The sequence below is a fragment of the Triticum dicoccoides genome, chromosome 2B (genome assembly GCF_002162155.2).
Source record: "Triticum dicoccoides isolate Atlit2015 ecotype Zavitan chromosome 2B, WEW_v2.0, whole genome shotgun sequence".
NCBI classification, from domain to species: domain Eukaryota; kingdom Viridiplantae; phylum Streptophyta; class Magnoliopsida; order Poales; family Poaceae; genus Triticum; species Triticum dicoccoides.
Window position 1 is genome coordinate 454,036,027 of NC_041383.1, and position 9,152 is coordinate 454,045,178.

The 9,152-nt window shown below is 47.2% G+C and overlaps 1 long non-coding RNA gene across 1 annotated transcript; it reads left to right on the top strand.

The window, feature by feature from the left end:
• The first annotated feature begins 6,206 nt into the window (after positions 1-6,206).
• LOC119364165 lies at positions 6,207-7,640 on the top strand. Its single transcript, XR_005174728.1, has 2 exons — positions 6,207-6,845; positions 7,358-7,640. It is a non-coding gene; the product is annotated as an uncharacterized LOC119364165 (long non-coding RNA).
• The last annotated feature ends 1,512 nt before the right edge of the window (positions 7,641-9,152 follow it).

The following is a 9,152-nucleotide window of genomic DNA, read 5'->3' on the forward strand; positions in this document are numbered from 1 at the left end:
TGGATTTTGTGTGGAGGCCATTTATACCCCTCCACCCCGTCTCCACTCAAGAGAGAGCCACCAGAACGTGCCTACACTTCCACTGCTCATTTTTTGAGAGAGAACCACCTACTCTGTGTTGAGACCAAGACATTCCACTCCAACCACATAAATCTTGATCTATAGCCTTCTCCAAGTTGCTTTCCACTCAAATCATCTTTCCACCATAGCCAAATCTGTGTGTGAGAGTTGAGTGTTGAGGATACTATCATTTGAGGCACAAGAGCAAGGAGTTCATCATCACCACACCATCTATTACCGTTTGGAGAGTGGTGTCTCCTAGTTTGGCTAGGTGTCACTTGGGAGCCTCCGACAAGATTGTGGATTTGAACCAAGGAGTTTGTAAGGAAAAGGAGATCGCCTACTTCGTGAAGATCTACCCGAGTGAGGCAAGTCCTTTGTGGGCGATGACCATGGTGGGATGGACAAGGTTGCTTCTTTGTGGACCCTTCGTGGGTGGAGCCCTCCGTGGACTCGCTCAACAGTTACCCTTCGTGGGTTGAAGTCTCCATCAACGTGGATGTATGATAGCACCACATATCGGAACCACGCCAAAAATCTCCGTGTCTTCATTGCATTTGCACACTCCAATCCCATCCCTTTACTTTCTTGCAACTAGCATGCTTTTACTCTTTCTGCTACTTATACTCTTTCCATGCTTGCCTGAAATGTATTTTGCATGCTTAAATTGTGCTAAAACTCCACCCCAACTTGAAGAACTAAAAAACTGCCAATTTTGTTTGTTGAGGTTCTAATCACCCTGTCTAGACACCTCTTCTCGATCCTTTCAGTGTTCCAGCTAGTGGAGCAGATCACCGCGGGTAAGCCGTTTTTACTTTAGTGTGTGTTTGGTAGCAAGGGATTCGTTGAGCTCACCAGTTGTGGCACTCCGTAGAGGTCTTCATGAATCCCCCGAAAAGTGCGTTGGACGTCGGCGCCACTTCCCCAAACGGGAGGGCCACGAGGTGGAGAAGGTGTTTCTGCAACAATTCCAGGTGTCGCCGCATTCGGGGCTGCTAAATCATCGAATGAAGCAGTTGGTGGAGCTTCTCCATATTGCAAGGCCGGCGCTCCAGAACCTCTCTATCAATATTTGGCCCGCTGAGGTGTTGTCAGCCAGCTTCTTCGGGCTCATGGCTCGACTGCAAAAACTTGTCCCGTAAGTGGCTCACTGGAAGCGGTACGCGTGCTTGGAGGGAGCTCAGTGAGCATACGCCTGTGTGAAGATGCATTTTCGGCGCGTTGAGGCATCAGTTGTGGCTACGGGACCCCCGAAGGAAAGGATCAGACCACGAAGTAGTTCCTTGCCGAGGTGGTGGAAGGGGCCCGGATTACCGAGGCTAAATGTCCCATGGAAACTTTGTATTTTTAAATAGTACTTCGGAATGCCGAAGTGTGGCGGGATGTACAAAACTTCCTTTTGTTTTAATGAACACGGCTTGATACTCCGTCATGTGATTATGTTGTTTTGTTTTTGTTTATTAAAATGTCTGCTATTAGACCGTGTTAAATTGAAAGTGGCCAGTCGTTGGCTTTGACTCCTATGTACAGTATACAAAGGGTGTCCCTTTAGGCAATTGTGACCCTTAGCCAACGTCTCGGTTCCCGAAGGTGGTCCGTGCACATAGGAACTAGGCAATCAGACTATAACGGTGTTATAACTTTCACTTAGGCATAGGAGCTTGACTGTGGGGGCTGATGACGAGCGCCCGATGTGTCGAGTGGTCGGCTACGCAGCAGGGGTCTATGCCACTGACCACTTTGGCTAATGCTAGAAAGAAACCCTTCATTTAACACGGGTGATCGCTAATGACACATCGCTTGATGCGGTCATCGGACGGCCGACCAATTTGCGCTTACCAACACAATCAATTTTTGGCTTTCTTCACTAAAGCGCTCTACCATGCTAGCTGGCGGCACTATCGTGTGGTTCTTCCTTTACACCCTTAGCCGAATTGATCGAAAACGTAAGAGGTAAGCATAGGAGCCGGGCAACCCAACTATTGACCAAAATCTGGGTTCGAAACTGATTCATATAATGCAACGTCCGAGATGCCGAGTACTTCAGACTTTGAATACGGGGCGTGCGATTAAAAGCGCAATCTTCTGTCTCATAAAGTATGCTTTTGGCTCAAAGGAAGTAATTATAAGGAAATGCTAAGGAACCTTAAGAGGCGCAATTTCTTTATTTCATATGGTCAAGCCGTGTATGCCGAGCTTGGACAAAAGGAACTTTAAAAAGATACAATATGATGAAAAAAATATAAGGAGTAAATCAAAACAGGGCGGACATGTCATCGGGTTTATTAGCGTGAGTCGCTTCTTGCCGCACGTATGTATCTCCATGCTGTTGACCAGCTCATCTTCATTGATAGTGAAGTTGATATGGGCAGCCTGCAACCTCGGCGGTTCACACACTTGATGCTTTCGTCTGACGAGTCCTTTGAAGAGATCTGCAGCATTTGGGTGGTTAAAGCCACATGGACATGCTATTCTTGGTTGGGCCTTGTACAAAGCCCCACCAGTGTGCATGCCTGAAGTGCATCGCTGCTCGGTCAAGCCAATCCCGATGTTTCTATTGTTTTGTCTCCTCGGCAACCCATGAAATTTTTAGTGCAAAGTTATGCACCCTGGGGACATAATGCCCCTTCCAGGGCAGGCGCGCGAGGAGCCCATACCCCTATTTAGGGTGGGGGGATGCTTGTCAGAGGTCAGATGGCGTGGCCCGCATACGCTTCGATGAGTTTGGGGCGCGCTTGCCCGCACGGGCTGCCTCCTCAGATGCGTGCACCTCGGTTGCGAAAGTCGCGGTCTGCTCCTTGGTTTAGAGGCTGGTCAATGTGGTCAAACCTGGTCAACATGCTCAAAATATGGTTTTGGACCAAACTTAACCGATTTTGAGACTTGAAAGACCAAATGTCTACCAAAAATCTCGAGGGACCAAGCCTTTGCTATCGGAGAACTTGAGGAATCAAAAACATAGTTTTCTCTATTGGGAATTTACAGTATGTGTGCAGATTAACAAAACAATTATATATCCATTCCTTGGAGCCATAGAGCGTCTATAGGTAGAAAAATAATCATTACTTGTTGCCAGAATAAAAATCTGAACTTTTAAAATTTCTTTTATAATTTTTTGATTTGTATTGTTTACGGTAGGATAATTTGAGTTCGGGATCAAAATGACACTTTCGCTCTAATATTTCTTTTTTTTTGTGAATACTCTTGAGAGCGTATCATTGCATCGATAGAATATAGAAAGTACAAGGTAACATCCTAGCCATGTACACCATATGGTGCGGCCCGGACGCTAGATAAGTAGAAGAGAAAGGGAATGGTCAGCCCCAGATGCGAAAACTCAAGTTACACGTAAAACAACATCAGACCCTTGGCTCCGGCAACAACCCAGGAGCAAGCCTCGTCCTTGATCGCGGTAACAAGAGCTGAGGAGGAAGGCGTGATTATTGTCGAAGATGACCGCGTTGTGGTGACGCCAAAGCGACCAAGTCGTGAGTATAGCAATGGAAGCCACTCCATGCCGAAGAGGTGTCGGGGAACCGCCAAGCACCATGGAAAGCCAAACGAAGAGGCTCGAAGATCCATCTGGCGGTGGGATCGAAGGGCAACACCAAGATAGGATGGCGTGCCAAACAACCCGAGAGAAGACACGGCTAGCCAAGATAGGAACCAACATCCCAGGCTCCTGAGAGGAAAGAACACATGCTAGCTCGTGCAGTAGGCCTCGACGTGCGAGGCGATCTGTGGTCCAGCATCCGTTCAGGGATGCTCAAGTATGCCAGATCAGCCGATATTGCTCGGACGCGATATATCGCAAAAAAAGTGTGTCATAGCTGTAGGTCGTGGAGTTGATGCCATTGTCAGTCCATCCCCAACGAAGTGTCGAGCTGAGAGGTAAGTTCTACCAGCTGTAACCGGCGCTAGATGTCCACATACTCGAGGGTGCCAGCCGGGCTAAGCGAGCCTTGGATGTCCAAGATCCAAACACGACACAATCTGCGATCGCCGCCTCCTGCTAGGCACAAAAGCCATCAGGGAGGGCGTGAGCTCGGAGATCGAGCTGCCGTTCTTTTGAATATGGGAGTTTATATAACATCCCAAAAAAAGAGCTCGGAGTATATACTAGAAGCTACTCGAGTTTCACCCAAAAAAAAAAAGCTACTCGAGTTAAATGAGTAGGAGTATTTCATAAGAGAACTCTACATTTTCGCAAAAAAGGAGAGAATCCCATGAAATTATTTTAAAATTTTCGAGTTAAATAAGGCCTCCGGGCAGGGGTGCCATATTTTCATTTTACTTTGAGATGGCAAGCCGTGGCATTTCCTTTTTTTTATTTATTTAAGTTGAGCCGTGGCATTTCCTTTACTGATCAATTTATCATACGATTTGTACGACAAGAGACAGTCCCGTTTCTCGAGGTTTGGGCCCACCACATCAGATGAGTCTTGTCGTACAAAGATCATACAGAATTTGACCGTACGTATGGCAGCTCTCTTTCCTTTACCGCACCCAAGTCATAGCCTGTCCTGTGTGCACCCAACCGTCATCCCATATAACCGAAAAAGGCAGGTGGTGGTGGTCCCACCTGGCACTGATTAACGAGAAGCGCCACACACGCGCACCTGCACACGCATCGGCCACTCGAAAGGAGAGAAGGATGATCAGAGACAGTGGATCCCCCGCACATACTACTATATCGAAAACGAATAGAGTCACATGATATTGTCGAGTGAGCAGCACCTCCTCTCGCTTGGCTACTACACCGTCGTGGTCGCAAGTTGCACGCCTGCTGGTGCTGGGTGCATATCCTACTGGAAACGGAACAGCCAAAACAAATATGTAACGGGTGGGGGAAGGAATACGTGTACCTTGTTGTCGTTTCGCGTCGAGGACAAGGAGCGAGCGCGGTGCCGTGCATGTATCGCATTGCGCCTGCTGTAGTTTTCGCGGTGGGTGAGGCGAGCGCTACACCAACTAGTGAATGAATGAATGAATGAAGGCGTACAGATCCTGTCGACAAGCGACGGTCACATGCCTCGACAACATGCTTTGTGCGGTGCATGCATAATTGTGCAAGTAGGAGCGTCCGTGACGCCACGATCTATCTATATCTATACGGACGGAAGAATGGCTGGACTGGACACGCTGGTCCACGGCGCTCATCACCTCGTGCCATCCATTGCCCTTTTCTAGAGCTTGCCGAACAAGATGGCCTGGCCTGATAGGTCTTGGATCATGTGATCATCTCCCTGCGGATCGATGTGTGCACATGTCGACCCAGAGATAGAGATGGTAGGATACTAGTCACTGTAGGAAGATTAGCATGCGAGAAGATTTTGTATCATCGAGTCAAAGCACCACTAGAGGTAATGACAAAGTAAATTGCAGGAAACCACCACTCCAAAAGATAGGTTAGCAGAAAATACTACGCTACATTTATTTGCAGAAAACATCAAGTCTTGTGTAATTGTTATGCAGAAGTCATTGATCGGAGAATTTGGCTCTATTGATCGCGTTTATGGCAGAAGAGACCTGGTAGTCAAGCTGACATGGCACCAATTTCTCACACCATTAGGTTGACTTGTTTTGCTGGACGTGGAGCATGCTTGTTAATGTAATACTATCTTTCTTTTCTCTCGTTCTCCTCTCCTCCCTAATCTTTCTCTCTCTCTCTCTATATATATATAGGACAAATGTTTCCTACAAGCAGTGGTAGTTACCACCACTTGCGTTTTGTATGTTGTATGTAGTATCTATCGAAACCGAAATTATGTACGTGTAGTATGTAGTATATAATAACAATGATTAGGTAGTATATATACTAGTTTTTAGGTAGTATATACCATTTTTTGAGTATGCTCTTTTTTACGTACAAATATATACGTATTTCATAAATATAACAAAAACTATGGGCTAATATGCAATTTTTTCACGTAACTTGCTTTGAAATATCTTAAATATAGTCTATGAACATATTTAAAATAATAAAATAGTATATGTAGGACCACATGGTAATATATTAGATATGTGGGGTAACTACCACCGGGTGGTAGGATGGATTTTCCCTATATATGTGTGTGTGGGAGTCTATTATGATAACACCCTTAAAAGTCTTATTCTGCACATCAATCGGGCTTATTCTGCTAACAGCCGACGCAAACCTCACGTAGAAAAAAAAATGAAAACCCACCCCACCGGCGCATCTTCCCCACTCCTCCCTCGATCCACTCCACCTTCCTCCCACGTCCCACCCCCAGATCCACCAACTCCATTGCCGCGCGCCATGCCCAGGCCAGCCTCCCCCCGGCGCTCTGCCTAACTGCCCTACCTTCTCCGGCGCCCCCGCCACGCCCTCGCCGCCTCCCCGCCCGCAAAAAACTTCCTGGATAGAGCAGCCCGCCTTGCGATGCGCCGGCCGGAGGGGCACTCGTTCCGCGTCAACCCACCAGCGCCGCCAGGGCCCCGGTAGCCCTCCCGCCCCACTCCCGAGCGGCGCGGCCTCGCGGTGGATATGGACAACCACCACAGCGGCCTCACCCGTTCCCCTCCTTCCCCCGACGCCCATGGATCCATGGTGGCACCCCCACCTCCCGATGTGTGCTGGAGCGAGGTGGCCGGCGAGCTGCCTCCTCCCGGCGTGGTCAGGCTCCATGGCTGGCGGAACAACATCGCGGTGCTGCTGGGCTGCTCGGCTCCGCCCTATCCCCCATAACCGTAGCCTCGGACGACACTCCAGGCAACGGGATCGGGCCATCCCATGTCAGATCCCACCACCACGTTCCCTGCAGGTGAGCGGCAGAGGGATCCAGTGCGCGCGGTTCCCACGGCTCCCCGTCTCATCCTTCTCCGCACATACTGCTGTCTGGCCGCCGCCCTTCACTTCCTCTAGATCCCATCGCTGTCGCCCCTTCCTGGCCTCCCCAGCGCCTACACAGCATCGCTGCCACTCGTGCACGAAAAAAATGTGCAGCTCGCCGACCATGGCAGTGCATCTCGCGGGTGCGCGTGATGCGGTCCTCTTTCCTCTCTGCAGTACTCTTGTGTTCATCCACCCGGTTGAGCCTCTATGCATTTTTTTCATTCTTCCGACGCAGTTCGCCGATCTGGCTGGTGCGGCTCGCCGCTGCGTGTGTGTTCAGTTTTGCGGCGCCTCGCCTTGGTGCTCCTCCACTCCACGTCCATTTGTTTTCAACAGTGCAGTGCTCCGCTGATGTGTGCTGGAGCGAGGTGGACGTACCATCAGGTATAGAAAAAGAGATGCACATATCAAATTATTCACTATGGTTTCTCTTCGTTGTAGGTCAGTTGGATCGTCGGTGCAGTACCCAATTATTTACTATAGTTCTCTGCTGACGCGACCAGCTCGTTCCTTGGCCGTGCAGTTCGCCGTGGACCACTGATTTTCGGCTTCGTCCGGTTCAGCCACCTCCAAAAATTTGGTGTGAATCGGGTGTGTTTTGGTGCAGTACGACGTGTAGAGGTTGAAGTTCTTTGTTTGGCGCAGTTTGATTGCACCTAGGATTTGCAGCAAAAACCTTGGCAAATTTGTATGGTGAAGTTCATGGTTGCCCTGATGCAGTCCACTCGCCTCGTCCCTGCAGTGCATATTTCATTATTAACCCAAAAAAAATATGCAGTGCACTACGGGAAAACCAAAACTCTAGAGAAAAAAGAAAAAGAAAAATGCAGTGCACTCCGTCTTTAAAAAAATTCACTCAGAAGGACTTTGAAGTACACTTCATTAAAAAATATATTTGCAAAAAGTCCATGTTGTGTTCATTGAAGAAGTTTAAAATACTAAAAAGAGTAGTGTGGTTCACTTTTGAGAGTGCTTGCGGCTCATTTTCAAGCGTCTTGCGGTTCGCTTAGACCCGAAGTAAAAAGGCAAAAAAATGCAAAATAAAAAATAATGCGGCTCACATTATGTACTGTTGTGGTTCACTCACTATTGTTGTGAAAAGTATAGAAAAAATGTCACACAAAAAACAAAAAAGTAATGTGGTTCACTTCTCGATACTGTTGTGGTTCACTTATGTTCGACGTGAAGCGCGATTCACTCGCTCATCTTAAATTTTTTACGTCTAGCAATAGAAACCCTGAAGTTCACTTGCTAGTTTGATGCAGTGCGGTTTTCTTTTTGAAGTAGTGCGTTCTTTTGTCTGATGTAGTACATGCGTCAATTTTGGTGTCGCAAAAAATAGTGTCCGCATTTCGGTAAAATCAAAAGTACTCTTAAACCGTAAAGAACTAAAAAGAATGTTCTACATGAAAAAGTTGCGCCTCGTCGATATGTTTATAACGATGTATCATTTGCATCATTATAGCAAGCGGTTTGAATAATTTTACGAAAAAACGGCTGCTGCCACTCATCGTCAATCGCACGATTTTTAAAATTAACTAAAAACCGTAAGGAATCTCAAAAACATTTGAACATATTAAAGTTGCGCCTCGTCCGTAGCTTTACAACGGCATATCATACGTCTCATTTCGACAAATGGTTGGAAAACTGGAGCGAAAACAGTACCGGATTTTTTTTTTGAAAAAACAGAATTTCGCGATTTAATAAATTTGAAACTGCTCTTAAACCGTAATGAATTAGAGAAAATAATACATATTAAAAAGATGCGCATCGACAATATCTTTCCAACGGTGTATTATTTGCTTCGTTCCGACGAGCGGTTTAGAAGAAATCGCGAAAAAACGCTCGCTGCCACTCGTCATGGCCGCACCATTTTCAAAACTGCTCTTAAACCGCGTGGAATCTCGAAAAGTGTTCAACATGTAGAAGTTGCGCCTAATCCACAGCTTTTCAGTGGTATATTACATGCCTCATTTCGATAAACGGTTTAAAAACTATAGCAAAAACAGTACCAAAAAAACAACGCGTGGAGTCTTTTTCTGACGAGAAGTTCACTCGTGTGAGTACTGCAGCACACTTGGTTTAAAGAATGGCGTGCACTTGCGTTGGGCGTGTAGTGCGAAAGTGTTATCAGAATAGTTATTCTGCTAATATTAGCAGAATAGACCGGCTGTATATATATGGCACCGGAACTCCGCGATCATCGCCGCCATTAGCCCGCCCTCGCCTAGATCCG